General features: G+C 39.7%; 2 long non-coding RNA genes across 2 annotated transcripts; one reads left to right on the top strand and one right to left on the bottom strand.

The window, feature by feature from the left end:
• Positions 1-12,014: 12,014 nt before the first annotated feature.
• Positions 12,015-20,937, bottom strand: LOC310889255. Its single transcript, XR_014576481.1, has 4 exons — positions 20,254-20,937; positions 19,010-19,667; positions 16,339-16,488; positions 12,015-12,435 (listed from the first exon to the last, which is right to left on the bottom strand). It is a non-coding gene; the product is annotated as an uncharacterized lncRNA (long non-coding RNA).
• LOC310889256 lies at positions 14,806-16,491 on the top strand. Its single transcript, XR_014576482.1, has 2 exons — positions 14,806-14,993; positions 15,510-16,491. It is a non-coding gene; the product is annotated as an uncharacterized lncRNA (long non-coding RNA).
• Positions 20,938-21,253: the final 316 nt, after the last annotated feature.

The following is a 21,253-nucleotide window of genomic DNA, read 5'->3' as shown; positions in this document are numbered from 1 at the left end:
CTAAGTCTTGAAATAATGTAGGTAACCTTCCAAGCCTATGCTGTATATAGCAGATGCACGTATGTGTTCCCCTGTCTGTAAACATCTGGGGGCAAGTGTTCTTTTGTGGCAAATAAACTTAGCAGCCTTTCATTGGAGTGGTATTTTCCTCTGCACCAATTTCAGATTTTTACCTTTGGGGCTGAAATATGCTTTTGTCTTATGAATAGTCAATTTTTTCTTGGAACTTTGAACAAAATCAATGTGTGCATTTTTAAGAAGAATAAAATCAAATTATATTTCAGCCACTATTGTAGAGAAAACACTTCGCTGGTCTTTCTTACCAGCTTTAACACTAATGCCTAAGAAGTCTGGCATAAAAATACATTTAAAACTTGAGTACTCTCTTTCAATGGGCAGGTAAAATCCTATTTTGATTAGTAGAGACTTCATACTTGAAAATGAATGGGTACATCTGTTGTACAACTGTACCATTTCGTTAGTCTTTCCCATTTTTTCAACTACTTACAGTTTCTTGTCTTAAACTACTTGTCTAAGGGTAGTAGATACCTTTGTGTGCTGCATGTTCTCATCCAGTGCCAAAAGTGCTCTGACTCTTATCTATCTATGACCAAGGACCCAAAATACTATGGGAGAAGAATTTGTTGTAACCCAAACTGAACACACATGCTTGTTACAGAACCTACAGTCAGAGGGATTGCTGTGCTACATCTTTATAATGACCCCTGCATCCTTAAAATTAATAAAAGGATCATCAAAAATAGTCTGCTGAAAACTTTAGGATTTGTAAAAGGAAATTGAAAACCAGCAAAGAAACTTTTATAGGTGCTGTGACTCCTACTGGAGGAGAAACTTTTACTGTGCTACTTGTGCATCTAGGCTGCTCTGATGCAGAGTAAGGTATCTGACTGGAGAGACACACACATTTCAAAATGTTCTCAGGGAGGCCAGTTTTCATACAGAAATCTAGAAATACCCCTGTGAGCCCTTTTGAATTTTTTGCTATACTGGAGGAGAGCGTGGGACATACATGTGTGGCACAGAGAAAGGATGGACAGCGGGAAAGAGCTGCTAAGAAGCAGGGGACACAGCAGAAGTCAAGCACCTTGTTCCCTGGGAGCTACAAAATGAAACGTGATGTTGAAGTTTAGAGTGGAATCTCCCCGTTCTTTTTGGCTAGTGATCCGGGAGCTGCGAGCAGCTGCAGCAGGAGCAGCAGCAGAGAAGTGTGGTGGGAGCCTGCACAGGACCAGGAGCCAGCCCAGCTGCACAGGAGAACACCTACAGGTGCTACCAGAGACCTCTCCTGGTGCTGCAGTGTAAATGCCTCACAGGTGCCTGATAGCAGTGACCTTAGGAAAACAGCTTGTTTCATGGGTTTCCCACAAATGTGTAATGCTACCTTTCTTATTTGTTTGTTTGTTTATTTATTTTTGGTATAGCTTTACTGAAGCTTAACTACAGCTTCTACGCAAATAGATCCGCATGCATTAGACATAAGGCTTTCCAATATATTGTACCAGATCATCTGACTTGTTCATATACTCATGAACCTAGGAGATCAAGCAACCAACAGCACTTTCAATAAACATTGTATGTCATGGAGTCGGTAGCATAGGTTAGACTTTTCCGTGAGTGTGTTCTGCTTTTATCATTACTACTTTGCTTTATCAGTCCCAGAGAAATCTTTGTATGTTCAGGAATGAATATTAAATAGCCTTTACCAAGCAGAAAATGAAATCAATTTGCTCCACAGTTAATTAAAGCTTTTTCATTTTTTTAGTGTAGTTTATTGTTTCTCAAATTGTCCTTATGTTAATAGCATAAGAATGAACTCTGGAAATGGTTTATATGTGATTAGGGTACTGCTTTTGAGTAGGACTTGAAGCATGACATGAAGGTGACTAAGAGGCATATCACCTGTGCATTCTTTTTCATAGATAATTTCATTTTTTCTATTTCCATGAGCACAACTGCTAGTTCAGAAGGGTGGTAGAAAATTCCTTAAGTATGGAACATCTCTTACATGACTACCCTCAAAGAAGTATGAAAATGCAGTGCTGGAACCAAAGAACTAGCTTTGACTTCTGAGTGCAGCTTGTATACACACTGAGACATTAAATTTTTGTATGGCTTCTAGACAGGACTGTGCTGAGTAATAAGATTTAGATTGCTTTAGACCTAAACATGTGACATTTTTCTGGGCATTTATATATTTGATTTCGGAAGATTTATTACCCTTAGGTCTTTGAAATACCAAAGGATCTGAAAGGAAAAGATAAGGTTTTAAGACCAGATGTTAAAATCATGAAAGTCATCTGCATGAATATCTACCTACCTGCAAACCTAATTTAGCTATTTAGTTATTCCAGTTGTAAGTTAAATCAAATATTAATAGGAGCAAAATGCCAGAAGACAAATCTATCTTACAATTTATAACCTAACTTTAAAAATCCTAAGGCCCTTCATATCTAACTTTCCTAGATATTAACTTAAATTTGCCTCCAATTTTTTGGATGTTATTTAGATAATAATCATTTTTTCAAAGATGTTTTGTCATCCTCAGGCTCATCTATGCAACACAATTGAACTATGACCGTAGCATGGTAGTTTATCCATGCCAACCTCATAGTGGAAGCACTGGCAGCAATAACAGCCATTGCAGCAGCACAGTCTTAGTGTGTGCTATCAGAAAAGAAACTCTCCAGGGACACTTAATTAAATTAGAATCTGTATACTAGGATGTGATACAATTGCACTTTCTTAGGCAGACGTATCTTCCCTTTCTCATCAAATTCACCAGGAAGGTTAGGAGCACAAATCTTTATTGACTGCCAGTAAAATTTGTTATACTAACTGACTGAGGCACTTCATAAGTCTTCCTCTAACTTATCTTTACAGGACATACATGTAATAAATATAGTTCTTCTATCTGTCTATCTATCAATCAATCAACAGTTGGGGCTGTTTGAGCTAATGGCAAACTAATGATATACTAACAGTTCTCACCAGGAGAGCAAAGCATGCTTCAGCTTTGTGAAAAATAGTATTTGCTCTCCTGTTCTAAATCTGATATATAGGTAAAACGTATTAAGTGATGCCATGCTCTAAGAAAATATCGTTCCCTACCTCTGTATGAATGGGGGGGTGTTATCAAGCCTCATCCTCCATCAGCTTTTTTGTTATATTTCACTCTGCTGTTGCATGAGGCAGCAAGTAAGTGTGTGACACACTGACAGTGGCCCAGCAGCTAATGTGAGTCTTTGGTGTCACACGTCCTAGTCCAATGTCATTAGCTTTTAATTTATGAAGAGACTAGAGCTGTATGGTTGACTTTGTGATATTAACTTTGGAACAACTTTTCTGATGCAGTCCAGTTTAACTTTTACCTACAAATACCAATGGCCATGACTTTTGTTCTGCATTTTTATGAGGTAACAGTAATCTGTTAATTTCTCTTCATTCTGGAGACTCAGAACAGCTCTCAAAGCTGTTTTGAAAAAACATAGTTTTTTAAAACACTCGGTTATTGCTGATTTAAGGTCAGGAGACGTTGGGTGACATTTCTGTAGGAATCCTCCACTATCAGTTGCAGAAGATCTTCAAATGAAAAAAGTAATATTTCAGTTCTTAAAGAATATATCTAGGTATAATGCATGGATTGCAGACATGCAGGGTAATCCTTAGAGGAGCTGGTGAGTAACATTTTAAACTACACACATGAAAGAAATAGGATTTAACATTCCATTTCAGAGCTAGGTGGTTTAAGAGCTGATGGTTTTGTCTAGAACATGCAGAAAAATCAATCTGATTTAACTTCTAAAGTGGATTGGCTAAACCACATTAAATGTCTGTGTAGCCAACTCTCATTTATAATGTATTAATTTACTTTGGAAGTAAATTTAGTTAAATCAAATTAGGGCCACTTTAATTTTGAATGAGAATGTGAATGTAACACAGTTAAAGTAATCACAACTTTAAATTCACACCTTTTGTTAACCTGAATTTGTTTTCTTGAGTGTTCCTGTACATATAAGCTCTAAATCTCACTGAAGTCAATAAGCGTTTCTTCAGATGTGCGCTCTTAGATAAAACAGCAAGCGAGACAGCCTGAAGGCAAGCGTGTCCTGACAGCCAGGACTGCTGTGGTGCCAGGTGATGCACAGTCTCCTATCTAGTAAAAGCTATGGTGGAAGTCCTACCTCCCAGTGCCTGAACACTGCAAACATGTAAAAAGGCCTACTGTCACCATTTCATTATGTCTGCGGTAGCCAAATTTTTGATAGGGAAATAATGTTATCAAGGCTGACTGCAGTGGGCTGCTACCAGTTGGCAGGCACCACCACCTACAGCAGTCGAGAGGCACTTAATGAACAGTGGGTGTTGATTATACATGCCATGTTCCTTGCTCTCCCTGCGAACTGCAGACGTTAATGACCTGGTGTGCTGTACACCCGATGGCCACCCACTGCTGGGTGTGCATGTGCTGCAGATAGCTTGCTGCCTCTTCGTGGTGCTGCACGCAGAAGAGGCTGAGAAAGCACTTATGTGAGCTATTGAAAAAACAGTGGGAGATGTGGAGGAGGAAGGCAGAGATAATACAGCCTCTAACAAGGCCATCTTTGCTCTTGCAGTGAAGATTAAAACTTACATAAGGATAATCAATGTGCCAGGTGTCCTGCAGGATTTCTGCCCAGAATCTCTCTTCAAGAGCAGCACAGTGGGATGGCTACGTGACTGAAAAGTACAAGGGCATGATTGTGGATCTAATCATTAAGTAATAGCTGTATGCAGATGAGATGACTGTGTTGGAAGGTGAGAGGAAATCTGGGCATCAAAGCTCGGTTGATTGCAATTTGCCTTTGTGCAGGTAGAGATAAATCTCTTTGAGACTGTACATCTCAGAATTTGAAAGCAGAACAGGATGGCTTGCAGCAAATATAAATGTCTGTGGTATAAAAAATCACCAGGTTGCAAATATTGCTATCACAGGTTTTTGGAATGAAGAAGTTAAAGTTAAAGGATAGGATGGGATGGGATGGGATGGGATGGGATAGGATAGGATAGGATAGGATAGGATAGGACAGGACAGGACAGGACAGGACAGGACAGGACAGGACAGAAAGAAACAGAATGTGATTCAATTCTGCATAGTCTTACTTTAAAATGTGGAAATTAAAAAAAGTTGCATGGAATTAGTCACAAAGACTATTTCTCTTTTCCAACTGATAAATTAGATTTATAAGAAGACATTTAAAAAGAAAAACAAAACAAAACAAACAAAAAAACCCAACACTGTATTAGCTGAATTTTACATAGTTTAAAACAAATCATGAACTTTCACACTTTTAACACATACAAGCCACTTGACAATTTCAACCTAATGTGAAACTGCACCTACCCTTAAATGAAAATTTATACTAAGTTCATATATAAATAAAGGATAACACGCTAAATCTATGTTTTGAAATTTAAATGTACAATGGCTTTGTCTTAGAAAAGCAACATCGTTACATTTGTTTAAAAAACAGGAGCAACAACAAACTGGTATTCATGGCCCTGTGGCTGACTTGTCATATGCACATCTGGCTTACTCATAGAGAGGTTATTAGTGAGAGACAGGAAAAGAAAGAAAACGCAGTTGGCAGAAAATAGAGTGCATATGCATAACAATGCGTGACATATAACATTTTCGCATTTGTTGTCACAATTTTCATTCCAATTTCCACTAAGGTATCATTTTAGTTATGCTTGGATTCTAACAAATTTCCATCCAATAACAAATTTTTTCTCATTATCATGTAACAGTTTCAATTTATGGATGGCTGGCTGCTTGCTGCTGCTGTTGAATGTAGAAAATCTGCGGTCCTATTTTACAGTTCCAGCACTGTCAGAAGCTCCTAATGAATCACCAGGAGGTCTGTGTACACAGCAGTACGAATCCTGGGCAATTCTGAACCGACAGCAGCCTTTCATGGGTGAGCCTCCTGCTGCCTTCTGTGGGAGCTGGCCTGCAGACCTGATCCTCCTGAATTTCACTTCAGCCATGGAAGTGAAATGCATTGTCAGAGAAGTTTCCCCTGATCTGACTAAATGCTGTTTACCCCAACTTCTTCTTTCAAGCCATCTGTCAAACAAAAATGCTCAGCGATCTTTTAATTCAGAACCTGCATCTCAAGGTAAAGGAACCTTCATGTGCTCTGGGGCAAATCATAATGAAAATTCCAGGTTTAACAACATCATCTTAATGGTAAAATACTTATTTTATCCTTCTCAAATGCATTTAAACTATGGGCCCTCTATTATGATTATTTATGGTTATCATTTTGGCTGCTCTGAGCAGCAGTGTCTGGGCTTAGTTGTCTTCTCTGCTCAGGATGAAAAATGAAGTTTGAAAGAATGTTCATTACCTTCACGGCATGTGTTGACTGCACTGATTCTTCATCTGCCAAACTGCATATGCTGGCTTCTGTCTCATCTGGAGACCTCTGGAACTAAGAGCAATTGATCAAATTAATTCTAATATAATCCCACACAGACCCTGCTACCACTGCAGCTTGTTAACCTTATATGCAAACAGTTTATTTAAACTATCTGGATGACATCATGAAAACTACCTTCAATACATCAAACAAAGAATGAAATGAAAGCCCATTTCAACATTTTTTCCAAGATATGATTTTGGTTTTGCTACTTCTTTCTAAAAGATAAAATTTGGAAACTTCAACTGAATTAATTTCAATTCATTTGGACATACCTCTCAAATTACTGAGATTTTTCCCACTTTTAACAAGAAAAAAAAATCAACCAAAAATCAAATAACCTTAAAGTCATGAAGTTCACCACAGTAGCTTTGTTTATTTTACGAAATAACAATGGAAGGATCCTAGTAACAATCTTCTGAAATCCCTATGACCTTTTCTTTCTTGCTGATAATTCTTGTTCCTGCATTTTGTGGAGCTTTACATCAAAATCAACTCACTGACAGAATTCTATCACTTCTCATGTCTCCAGTCCACCTATTGCCACCGTAGAGCAGCTACAGTGTTTGGTTATGTGAAATGATAAAGCATTTCTAACAAATTTGTTTGCCATTGGTTGCACCATCCTGCGTGCTTCCTATTGCCATATTGGCCTCCCATGGTCAGGCGCTATTGATGCCACTAGTAAGTGGTGCCCTGTGTAGTGACCTTGCCTAACGCGTGCAAGAGAAAAAATGTCTTTGATCACTGTCACAGTGTAATATATCATTTGGTATAAAAGTAACTATTCATAAACCAAAAAAAAAAAAAAAGCCCAAAGTACCCAAAACATCAGAAACTGATTCTCATATCAAAATAAGTCTGAGGACACAAGAGTGCATATGACTGGTCATGATTTATAGATGCAGATTGTTCCCCACTGCTTTGGGGTCCCAGCCATAACTAGACACAACACTGTGAATTAAAGATAGCACAGCAGTCTCAGCTTCAAGATTTCCTATAATTTATCACTTTAGCCCAAGAACTTAGCCATGATGATGTCATATTTATATTAAACTACTTTGTATAATATTTCAAAAAAGCAAAAGGCAATAATAAATGTTTATAGAGATATTACCAGGATCATAAAGATAAATAAATAAATAAATAGTGTCTCCCAGCCCAGTCATTTTCCCCTACCACTAGTGCTTAACTACTTAGTAGCTAAGAGCTGTTAGACCTTCTAGTACGGACTATCTCAGGGAAAATATTTAACACTTATTAAACATGGCTTCTGAATGGGAAGGATGAAGGTTCTCTTGAGAGCACTCCTAAAAGGACAATACATTGTCATCATGTCTTGTGATTATTATGCTACTTAATAAGCAAAAGTGTCCTTTTCAGGTTTCATGGTTCTCATAGGCTTTCATGACAGCTTCATAAATTCTCTTGGCTTTAGACTAGTAGACAGTTTTCCCAAAACGCCGCTGTTGTAGTAGAAAGGATATAACACTCATTAAAGTATATTTCTTCTAGAGTTGCTCTACGCTATGTACTATATTCTGTGTTCTGGTTAGGGCTAATTGGCAACAATTCAGTAAAAATGTTTTCTGAAAACATACTGAGATGTGAACTTTTTACAAAAACATAATTTTCTTGGATCTAGGATAAATTTTTCAGTCATAATGAGAGACATAATTCTGAAATTATGCTGTTTTTCTGGGACATAGGAGCCCTAAGTTCAAGGACCTACTTTACATCATTTTTCTTGAAGTAATGTAGGAGACCAGTTCTACAATTTGGACAACAAAAGAAGATAATATTATTCTGGTTAAAAAAAATACCTGTTTTGTTTAAAAAGGAAAAAAAAAAAAAAAGGCATGTTTCTGAAGGCATTCATCCAAATAGCAGCAAAGAAAGAATTGATATCTAGCAATAATGGTATACACAATGCTGAGGATTTTGGAGGATATCAGCATGTGAAATGTATGACGTATGGCACTTGTTTTTTAGCTTATATTAAGCAAATACCAACTGAGGCAATATATGACTATGTTTCACATATCAAAATTTCCATATCTGGTTTGTGTGCTGCAGATACACTTTTTTTTTTTTTGGTTGTATCAGCTTATATAGTAAAACATTATTACATTTTCCCACAGACCTTCCTCCAAACACAAAGTAGGCCAGTGATCCTTTAGTCTGTCAAACATAGACAAATTCACTAATATAATTAAGTGAAAAATGAATCATATTGGCAGGGCTAGTACGTTGCCTTCTACTAAGCTGTCCACTAACTATCATCTATGAACTAAAGAAGGAAGTGTTAAGAACCTCTTCTCACAAAGGATAATTGGGTGAGAGGGCTAGAAAAGAAGTAATGCTAAGCCATGATTCCAAAATATGAGAGGGGACAGTTAGACTATTGGCAAAATGGTATGTAGAAACCACATCTCCGAGGTCCAAACCAGGGTCCCTGCCGCCACAGGGATAAAGCAGGCTGGCATGGAAAGCACAGAGCATACAGCAACTAACCAATCTGTGGGAGAAACAAATCCAAGTACTTTCAGTCTTACAAAGTCAACAGGTCACTCCATCTATTTTTCAGCTGAGCACATGCACAGGTTGGCAAAGTTCCCTGCTTGCCTAATCTTTCTTGATTTCTTTCCACACAGCCCGTAATTCTATATTAGTCTTTCATAAACAGTTCATGGTAGGAACAGGCACTTTCTGTTTATAGATAGTGATGCTTTAATGTTGTGAGTGTGTATAAATTCCTCTCACTTTCATAAATTAAATACTAATTTTGAAAGTAAAACTAATTCCAACAGAAGTTATTACTGCAATAAAAAGTAACAGAAGATTGTACTTATGGACACATCAGTTTCAAGCTCTTCATGGATTAATCAAGAAAAATGTTTACAAGAACTGAAAGAAACAAAGAAATAAGATTTAATTTTTTTTTCCTTTGGAAAACAGGAGCAGTATAGGCTGCGATTTCTAAAAGTGCCACTGGTTTATGCATCATTGCAGTTAATAACTTATTCTAGGTATTAAATCTGTCACATTCCTTTGACTTAGAATAGAATTGAAGAATTTACAGCCAGAGACCCAAATCTGACCTAGCAATTTGAAAGCATAACAGAGATATAAATCCAATTATTCTCTGTCCAAACACTGACACACATACCTTGTATCAGAGAGACATCTGAACAAGTCATATTTAATATCAGACTGAAGTGATTACAAAAATGAGAGCATGAGGATTATTAAACACTCATTTGCTGAAGAGATTTCACTCCTGAAGAGATCATCAGCCAGCTTTACTTGATAATGTTAAAAGTCTTTTCAAAGTAGAATAAATTTGTTCATCTCATTTCCCACATTCCATGACCTCACATTTTTAAAAACACCTGTTTTTTTCACATTCATTTTAAAAAATCCTCATCTTCACAGATACCTTTGTGGCAGAAGCAATATTAACAATGTATTATTAAGATTCAAAGGATTATTTCAAATTTGGGGAAGGGATTTTTTAATTTTTTTTTTTTTTAATATAGCAAGTAGAACTGTCTAATTAAAACAGATGGAAACACAACTCTAGAAGTCTCCTATGCTTTTTTTTTTTTTTTTTGTCTGAAAGAATTATGGAATACCTTTTCTCCTTCTGAGCTTTCCACAATTTTTCCAGTTGCAAGAAAGTCTTCAATATTATGAAAGAGAGTCATCGTCTTCTCTTGAAGATGATGCCAACAAAGGGTGGAAGACTTTCCTGCATCGCAGTACCAAGAGGTGGCAAGATGAGGTGGGTGTGAAGTGGCAGCAAGGCAGGGAATAACCACACACATGCAAGCTCACTGGGTGCTTAAGAGAACAATGGACCAGGAGTGTGATGGAGGAGTAGGTGTGTGGGTCAGGATGCCCGGTAGAGGCTTCTGAAGGTATGAGGTCATTTTCCAGCCTTTTTCTGAGGTAAGAGTTTCCCTTGAAGAAGGTGGGAATGCTTCCATAACAAAAGACGGGGGCTCAGGCCTTGCCTCCTTCCCACGTGGCGGAGGGAGATGGGGCCGTGGTGGTCGCAGGGAGCATCTCCTCCCACCACATACTTGCTCCCCACATACTTGCTCCCAGGTCCCTGGCGTTATCTGGTCCTGCAGGCCATTCAGGCCATCCATCAGCCCTTATCTCCCCATGGGCCTAGCACCGCCTCGTGCCCAGGGCAGTGCTGCATGCGGGGCGGTGGGGGAAGGCGGTCAGGGCTGTCCCTCACCCGGCTATGGGATGAGCCCTCCGGGAAGAGACAGGGCATGCAGACTTTGACATGTTTCAATCACTTTTAGTTTCCATTTCTGTGAAGCTCAGATGGGGATATCTAATCTCTCAGGACGTCTGCACATTTTCTCACAGCAGCCAGATGCTTGTGGGGTCCCATGTCAGAGCGGGGACACTAAAAGCATGAGGGAGGACAGCCTCTGCAGCGTCCTCATGGGCTGATACTACAGTATCTCTGTGGAACAGCTTTGCTGCAGCACTGGGGGTGGAGCAGTTTGGTCTTCAGTCATTCGTATCATAACACTCATCAGAGCTACAGAGCAAAATGTTCCTGATATGCCCAAAGAGGGAGAAAAACCTACAAAGACACCATGCCTTTCAGGTTTCAGGCTCAACTACATAATCCTCTTCTCAAGTCAGCAGCTACCTGAATACAGTTTAAATCCTTACAGGGACAGCTTTTAGATTGTGTGAAAGCAGGGAAAAGATTTTTTTGTCAAAACATCCAGTTTGATTTCCAGGAACAATGAAGAGGGAAGGAGAGCCAAAACAGCAGCCAGTGTTTTGGGAAGAAGTCGAGTGTCTGATCTCAAACATGTGCAGGGAGCCAAATAACAATTTACCTTATCACCTAATTGAGTCTGGTGATTGCTTAAGGAATCTGACATTTCACTAGAAATCAGGAATATTTGCTTCTTTTATTTCTTTGAGAATTCCTGTGTTTTCCCCAAAGAATCCATGCCCCTCAGTTAATCTTCCAAAATCCTTGCTCATAACAGTCCTTTGGAAAACAGAATTTCTATCTCCTTGTTTCATTTGATGACCCACTTTTCTAATAATGCCACAAAAGTTCAGTTAGCAAATCAATACTCCAAGCTACAACTTTGTTACATTTGAGAATCAGAGTTTAATTTCTGAGTGCTGTTGAGTGAATTTAATTTTTTAAAAATAAGCAAAAAAGCACACTGTGAGCTAAGGGAAAAGTGCAGCTTTTAATTATCAACTTACTTTTCAAGCAAGAGAGCACACAATGATTCTGTCAGAGGACAACATTATGCAGTAATACTGAGTGATTTACCTGATTCAATCCCCCAAAATATGGACATAAAGAATAATAAAAATCACTATAGAATAAAAACAAAATTATTTTTCTGAGGAGAAGACAGAATATGTATGAAAGCAGCATAATACTAATATAGTACAAGTGATGATTTAAAAATTATTCGATTCCAAGATTAAAGCTATATGCTTTACAGACAAAAAATATTTTGGGTAGACAATATGTGGGCCAATATTTCTCCTGAGAAATTTAATGCAATTAAGAAGGCAAATGTAGAGTATGTGCAGATTGGTGACACTCAGAGGGCTGCTGGAATTTGCATGGTATAGGATGAGGCTGATTTAAGATGGAAGCACAGAAACCACAGACACAGGATACCCACTCTGAGATGACAACCTTTGTATGATGACACAGCTGAATTACAGCATTTTTTCTTTTTTTAAAATTAATTTTTTTTTTTTCAATTTGCACACTGTAGAAATCTTGGGGAAACTTCTTGGCCAAGGAAAGAGGAATCTTGACACTCTCTGCTATCTTTTTTTGATATGATCCTTACAGAAACCCGTTACACCAGTCCCAGAAAGGAACATGTGAACAGCCTCCATCTTCATAGCAGCAATGTGTTTCCCCGAATTGGCAGTGCTAATGAGAAATAAGAACAATAAATTCATTTACAAAAACATTTAAAAGCGAGAGGCAGGAAGAAGAGGGAATTTCGCTGTCTGGTGTGATAAAGCCTGAGCTAGGAGAGCCGTGTTTAATCTTTTTGATTCACTTCCAGAGCTGGGTTTGAGAGTGAAACAGATTTAGATGATGAATATTTTCAAAGTACATTAAGAAAAGGCTGATGACAATGTGATATAGTTTTATTTGTGAGTTTACTGATAACATATTCTTAATGGAAAAAAGCAGAAATGACTCCATTGTGTGCAGCTTAACTCAAACTCTGTATGCTAGGATTTTTTTGTCTTTATTGTTTGGGCTGCTGGGGTGCATCATTTCTGCTGCGGGTTGTTTTCTGCATGTGGGAACAACAGTGAACAACAACAGATTGGAGAGATCTCTTTGGACATCACCTTTCTTTCAAAATACATATTATAAGCGTTGCTAGGATTAGCTGGCGGTGTGTGTACACAGCCTGTGGTCGGACTCTGCTATTTCCACATGCTGACACAGATATAAGAATGGCTTATGGGGTGGTGAGCCTGCTCCATATGTGCCCTTCAGTCCATAAATAGCATAGAGATAGGTGTTACAGGAACAAACATTGAAAGACAGCCAGATGGCAAGGAGGTCTCAGTCCAGACCCTTCCAGCATTTAGGATAATGGACTGAGAATGAGAATATAAGGTGTCAGAGGGCAAGTTATCATCTCTGTCATCTCCTGTCAATGCTGTATGCTGAAGACAGCAGTGCTTAACAAAACATGTGTCTGAATGTGTGTCTGTTATTAAGCAATGGTTTCTTACATAACATAATTTGCCATGATTTGCCACAAAACAGATAGGAATGAGCTAAATGATCAAACAGCAGTTTGCCTTCTGACCATTACGACCTGGCCAGATCTTCAAAATAAGCCTGTGCAAAAATAAACTTAATTCCAAGTGTTAACAGTTTGCAGGATCAGACTTTGGTTACAACACAGGTCAGAAAGAAATTATATAAGAAGCAAGTAGAAAATAGGAAATGCTGAAACAGAGGTTTTACAAAAGTCCTTCCCTTCTTCCCTTCCCTTCCCTTCCCTTCCCTTCCCTTCCCTTCCCTTCCCTTCCCTTCCCTTCCCTTCCCTTCCCTTCCCTTCCCTTCCCTTCCCTTCCCTTCCCTTCCCTTCCCTTCCCTTCCCTTCCCTTCCCTTCCCTTCCCTTCCCTTCCCTTCCCTTCCCTTCCCTTCCCTTCCCTTCCCTTCCCTTCCCTTCCCTTCCCTTCCCTTCCCTTCCCTTCCCTTCCCTTCCCTTCCCTTGCTTTCCTTTTATTTTTTATTTTATTTTCACAATTGAACAGAATGGTTTTTTTTGTTTGTTTGGGTTTTGGGAACATTGCCTAAGCATGGTTTTCCTTCATTCATTGGACAAGTCCCTTCTCAAAAGAATAATGAAACACCAAACTTGTAAATAAATTAAACAAAAATGATTGTAAAAGATATATATACATATATGTGTGTGTGTGTGTGTGTGTATATATAAAATGAGTAAAGCTCATTATCAGACACAATTGAACAACCCCAAAGGAATTATGAAGAGTCAGATGCTTCTACTTATACTCAACAGACTTCTTGGTGTCAGAGGAGTGAGTAGTGTCTTAAGCAGGGACCTTTTGTTAGCAGTTCTTGGAAAATAACACTCAGGTGTGCACCATCTGTGTGGTGCAGATATGAGGTACAGTCACGCTCTCCCTGTTGAGACGTTGCTGTGTGGGTTTGAGCCGAGCACCCAGCTCACATCGGCAGCGCTGTGCAGGAACAGCTGTGCGGTGGGAATCACACCCAGCACTGGGTCACCCTTTGGTACCTGCACTCCTCGGCTCCTGCTCTCAGAAAAGAGCAGAGGAGAGGGAAGAGCCCTTTGCTAGTCCTGGGAAATGCTGGACACAAAGATCACCAATGGCCCAGGGCTTAATGCTGTGGCAATAGGGAGCACTGGCACTGTTGGGTAGCAATGAACCTGTGGTTTTAGGAGTCCTTCATCAGGAGTGGGTCCTGCTGGTGCCAGAGCAGCCCCAGGAAGGAGTCACTGACCACCAGGAACAAGGATGGGATGTGGCTGCATGTGTAAGGTAAGGGAATAGTCCTGATGGGACCTATGGTAAGCTTTCCCTCCAAGACAAATGGCAGCATGAGATCCCCTATAAAGAGATCAGGGATGAAAAGGGAAGATGCTTAAAAATGGCATCTTGTCCTAGAGAGGGAGCAGTGAAAGGGCAATAGGATGAGGAAGGTCACCTGCGTGGGAGAAGCAGCCCTATTTGGCAGATGGACCCCGCCTGGGGCCATGGGCATGAGCTTTTGGGAATGGAGGTTGCCACGAGTGATAAGAATTCTAAACGAAGGGAGCATAGTCACGAAGTCCGTGTATCCTCCAAATCTACATTTCCTATAGAAACCCCAGATGTGAAAGGGTAAAACAGTAGATGAAAAGGGAGAAGAGAAAGAAAGACGATGAGAAAAATGAAGACTAATATGGATAACAGCAGAAGTCTTGCAGGTAAAAGCAACAGTGAAAAGGCTGAATATAATTCATTGAAGAATTAGAGTGTGACCAGAGAGAAATAACCAAAATGTTTTTATACTAATGCAAGAAGCTCAGACAGCGTGCTGGAAGAATGGCCATTACCAATGCAAAGCGTGAAACCAAATATGACAGAAATAGAAATGGACTGGACTAGTAATCATGTCTGCAATACTTAGGGGGTATTCTGCTTGGGGAAGAATGAAATAAATACAAATAAAGGCTGCAGGAGGCAGTAGACTATAAAGTTACAGAAATGTTACTTTCAGATTTATGCCCTTCATGGCACTATTTCTTATATTTTTAGGGCTATTTAGTCTAGCAAAATGAAAGCTGAGGATAGAAAAAGCTATTCCATAAATACAACTAGGTATGAATACCTGTGAGGGAGAAGAACTATTTAAGGATGGTGTTGATACAATGAAAAATAAATTTGACATGGCAAGAAATAAACCAAGGATGAAACTCAGAGGAGCATTTCTGTCAATGCAGGGATGTTCCAGAGCTGTGGCCCAGGGATGCACTGCGGGGTACAAGAAGATACTGATTTGACCACCCAAATGAACACCTTTATCAACTCTAACATTGTTCGGTGCACAACTTGTCATCTGGTCATCCAGAAATTTCCTTCCTCCCTCTCTCCCTCCCTCCCTCCCTCCCTTCCTTCCTTCCTTTCCTTCCTTTCCTTCCTTCCTTTCCTTCCTTTCCTTCCTTTTTCAGGAACTAGCAGTGAAAATACTACAGCAGCCTAGAAAGTGGCAGAAACATCAAATACCTTGTGCATCTAAATCACCTGGCTTAAGAGAAAATTATAGAAAAGGCAAACTATAATAAGATGCTTCTCTACTAGCAAAAAAAGATCATCTACTAAAGTGAGGGTCTGGACAGGGACCAAGCCAATACCACAGGCAGGTAGCAATAGAGGAAAAACCCGCTGTGAAATATTTCATTTTTGTGATTCTTTAACAATTTACAGACGAAATGTCACATAATAGAAGTTTGGCTTTCTTTTGGGAGTCATAAATAAAATAGTGCTGTAATCAAAGGACAGAAGAAAAAAGACTTTGCAGATATTTAATTCTTATTTATGCTCACTTCTGTAACTTATGACTCAAATGTAAATGTGGAAGGTTTCAGCATACAATAATTCAAACTCCTGTACATTCTCCTGCTGCACCCTGCCTGCTAAGCAATTCCAAAGCCTGAACTTGCTGCTGTAATTTACTGCTTTCCACCCAGTGATTGGATAAAGGTTTGAAAAGGTCTTCAGAAAAAAAAAGTGGCGAGCTATCTCTAGGATTTGTTACCAGAGCCTGTTCACCTGTGATCAATAGCATGCAGCAGTCTGGGTCTCTTCCATGGTCTCCTGAGAACCTGTAGCTCTGCTGGGGGAACTGCAAGGACAAGGATTTCAAGCAGGAACACAGAGAGTGCACTTTCCTTATGCCAGGTGCAGAGATCTTCAAAATATCTGGCAAAATTAGGACAAAATATTATTTCTAGATGGATTGCTAGCACATAAAATATGAACTAGTAAATTCTATCAAATATGATTCAACCTTAATAGATCTGCCCACTTTACCAATATCTCTTGTCAGAAACAGGCTCAAGAGCAATAATATACTGAGGGAATGACAAGCTTTGCAGGGATAAACTGTGGAAAACCCACTGGATTACCCCTGATTTATCTCTAAATTCAGTTTGAATCCTGTAGGTTGCATAGCTCAGTGAACTGTAAATCGTCTCCAGGGTATTCCATCATCCTTTCTGCACGTTGCAGAGGAAGGGAGGGCTAGGTGAAGAACTGAAGGCTCAGACACCTGCTTTGCTTCCCTTCCATCAAACCACAGCATCCTCAGCCTTGGTCCGAACAGAATATAGAGTGCACTTAGGGAGCCAGACATTTGCTGGATGGACTTTTATTTCAGCCTGTCGCCAGCCCAACAGGTCCTTTACAGCAGGACAGCTCTTTGATGAGTTGCTCCTGCTGGCTTTAGCTCTGCAGAAATTTACCTTTTTTCTCCCTGAAACCAGCACTGTGCCTGGTCCTGCTCCTTGGCACCAGTGCTGTGGCAGGGGAGCTGTGTGGGACGGCGGTCTGGGATGTGCATCTCTTTACATCCATTCTCTTTTTATGCCACAGAACAATGCTCTTTGTTCTAAGGGGACAACTATTCCAGCTCTCCTTACCTCTTATTCACCATCTGGTGCTTGTGGCAAGACACGGAAGGAACTTCCTTTCATAAACCATAACAAATAGGTAACTTCACCTAAGATGCCTCTCTTTTATGACACATACTGCCATGTTTGGATGTTTCCTACTGTATAGAGGTCACCTCCTGGAGAAAGATGTCACCTGTGGTGGACCTGGTGACTCACTTCAGCCCCACTGAGCGCACCTTGTTGCAGGGTTACTTCAAAAACCTCCTCCCAGTGTTACACGCCCCAGCTGCTCAGTGGCTTTGCAGTGCCCCAGGACATGTGAAACTGCTGTCACAAAAAGAAAAAATGGCTTTGGAGAAGTTAGCATTGTTGGGTGCCTGGCAGTCAGCTGGGACCAATGTGGCCTTGGGGAGCCTGTGATTAAGAAAGGTGAAAGAGCAGCCCAAAAGGAACCTCGTTTTAAAATGTGTAATAGCCGGTGTCTGCTGGGTCCAGTAACAAAGCTGCAAGTAGGTAAATGCCATCAGGGACTGTGACCAGTGCAACTCAGACATGCCAATATGGACTGTGCTGTGTGATCACTACATCTGCCCTTTTTTCTCAGTCCTTCCTACACCCTCCTTGCTCCAGCTTATGCATCCAAGTCTTCCATCCCTAGCGGTTAACTCCACCAAGGGACTGTTCCGTGTTCTCTTCTGAGGCTGCATTTTACATAGTGCCTCTGGGCTCTTCCAGGCTGTGAATGCTGCAGCCAGGTTTAGAAAACAAGTTAGCTTTTAATATAATCTAGATTATGCAACAAGACTGTTACCCTATCTTAAAAGTTGGTACTTACGCATAATGGGACATGGCAGGGGTAAGACAAAGTGTGATTGACTACCTTCCTTTTCATGTCTGAAAGGAAAACATCAAGGAGACTTTGCTATGCAGGATGGTATGCCTTTACTCCTTATGGAAATATCTGTATTATTATTATTAATATTAATATTTAAGTAGAGCAACATTTTCTTTCCACAGAGCCACAGCACTGCTGTGCCCTGTTGCACCTTCAGAGAGGATGAAATAATCTCTTTTCAATAGCCACTGAATGGCTCCTTTGCCAGTGATTAGTAACTCAGAAACGCTGTAGCAACAGCTATCACTACAGCTTTGAGAAGAGTCCTTCAGCTCACCCTTGTGGAAGGATTTCTTTCAGATTTTTCAAGGGAGCCACCATAAAGAGTATAATCACAGGCAGCTGAAGTTAACATTATGGGGGAATTTATGCTGCTTAGCTAAAATATTTGTGATGAATATTTGAAAGAGCAATCTTCACATGTGAATCCATCACAATGTGACATCCACTTCCGCATTATTATTATCTATTAGTAATAACGATGAAGAAATTATAGTACTGCATGTAGCTTTTATTTTTTTTTAAATTAACACTACTTAAATCTTAATGAAGCCCTAATGTATTGCAAACACATGATAGTGCAAAATAGTTGAGTTCAAATAAAAAGAATGATGACTTTATAAATGTGATCCTTTTTTTTTTTTTTTAGCCAAAATGAAACACCAATAAGCATCAAGGAAGTGATCATCTTAACTTTTCCAAAATTTGTTGTGGGATTCTGTGCTGCTAGCCGTGGCCTTCCTCTTCAAGGAAGACTATACTCATTAGACAAATGATAGGTAGACAGATGTCAGAAGCTCTGTATTTTAGTTCAAGTGTTCATATGTGGTTCATGTAGCTTGAACTATTGGGGTTTCCTGTGGCATCAAAATTTTATTCAGAACAGAGAGCAGAAGTGTAAAAATCTTAATGAGCTATCAGAAAACCTCCTTACCTCTGCATTTCTGTTTCCGGCTTGACATTTGGAGAAACCAATTTCTCTGAATGTTTCAAAAATATGACTTCTAGGAACAGTGACAACTCATGGCAGCAGGTCTAGCAGGTGTTGACGTTTGATAAACTGTTCCCCAGTTTCACCAATTAAAGTCTCTGTTCTCCATACACACTACTGCACTGAAGGTTATGTGCACCAACTGGCACTACCAGAACATGGGTGTGTGTGGAGACCACCTTGCTGCAGTGCACGAAGTGGACTGGTTTAGCAAATATAAATCTGAAGAGGCAACTTGCCTAGAAAGGCAGCTGGCTCAGTTATGACAGTTTCTTTTGCCTTTTCTTTTTCCACTTGGAAGCTAAGGCTACTCTCAAAGGGTGGTTGCCACTTCTGGCAGGAAATGTGGACTGAATATGAAGCAGCTGGTATGATCTGATTATTGTATGTCCTTTGTATATCTTCAGTATCCTGAATACACCATCACTGAAGCAATGCAGGACATGTGGTATTACACAGGGAGGTGTGTTTTCTTTTCCAGTGAGAAACCTTTTGATATTTTGATGGAGCATGCAGACAGCATTTCAATCATCAAATTCTAGTTGTCATAGCCATCACTAATCCAAGGTTCCTGATAATGACATTCTGAAAAACGTCGGTCCTATGGAGTAATATGTAATAATTAGGAGGGATACTACAGAGCTCTGTGGTGTCAATCTGAAATCTTATTTCTGTGCTATCTCTGCAGCATTTACCTGGATCTTTTGAAAGCTCAGGAGAAATAACATGGTTCTACATTTCCATTTTTTTTTCTTCAAAATTCCTTGTCTTTTTCTGGCCTCCCATGAAGTACCTTCAATAAGCTTTTTTCTACCCCACTGCTCAAGCAGGAAGGGCGGTAATACATAGCAAAAATACCAGTGAGAAAACAACTTCACAGCTCAATCAAAAGGAAGAGAAATCAGTATTGCAGACCTTCACATACAGTGTATGCATGGTAAAGTTTGTTACCATGGATATGAATGAAGGCAAAATCACTCCTAATAGTTTTAATTTTGCTGCTGGTATCACATGGGGAGCATTTCTGGGACTCGCGCATCCACGTTCACTGCAACTGCAGCTTTGCTGAGGGGACAACACAAGTGAGGAAGACGAGAGACTTCAGCTATTTCATAGACTTTGACATCAGAGTGCTGGTCACCTCTGTTTCCACATGCATCTTTACAGCAGATAAAAATATTACTTACCTGAAGAAAAATATGTCTGGATTGTGCTTTTTGTTCAATTGCAGTGAAATTCTTCAATGTAAAGATAGCAGAAGAAGGACATGGTGAAAAGGAGACTGCTGCAAAACCTGCTGTGCTTAGGCACAAGTTCTACTAGCTCCACTTTCTCCACAGCTTACCAGCAGTCATGTACGAGCCCTGATAATAGGCTGAATCCATGTTATTATTTAAAAGGAGTCAGCTAAGACCAAGTTGCATAGAACAGTCCACAGCTGTTCAGATAAAATCTCTTTAAGTCCAAAACCAGCTGGCTGCACATGAGCTGCCTGTTAGGAGCAGTCCCAGGAATGCTCCACATGCTTTGCAGGGTGCTGGCTGGCAGGCCTACATGGTGCCAGGCAATTTTAGTAGGTTACTGTGACAGGGAGTCATGCTTCAGTGCTGGAGGATGTCCCACGTGCTTGAATACAGTGCTATGTAAATGGCAAGGCTTGTTAAGAAAGCAGATTGCCATAAGGCTTATATTTATTCCTGCACATCTAATGCAGGAAATAGGAATCTGTTTTGTTCCATTCACTAGATGTAAATTTTGCAGATTGCTTGGAGGGAGGCAGTGAGTTAGCAAGTATATTTTAGCTACTTGCAGTAAACTGAAACCACAAGGAACTCCAGGGGTCAGCTGTAGTACGTTACTTGGTAGAGCTAGAGAGCTACTATTCCTAAAAGCACCAATTGCAACACAGGTGATAATGGTAAAGAACAAATAATTAAAAGACAATACAATGTGAATTGCTTTATAAGTCCAAGCACAGACTTTGCCTTTTTTTATGTGACTCTTCACAACAGGTATTTTTTCCATTGTAACTTTAGGAAGGGAACAAACTCTGAAGGCATAGCTTCTGGATACAGTTGTTCTGACCAGCTTAGCAAATTTTAGCTAATGAAGCCAAATATATGTAATGCATACAAATCAAGTCAGATAAATAAAGCTGTGATATCAAATATTGTACTTACAGTTTTC

Source organism: Anser anser, assembly GCF_964211835.1.
Source record: "Anser anser genome assembly, chromosome: Z".
Classification (NCBI taxonomy): Eukaryota; Metazoa; Chordata; class Aves; order Anseriformes; family Anatidae; genus Anser; species Anser anser.
This window is presented reverse-complemented; position numbering and strand designations above follow the sequence as displayed.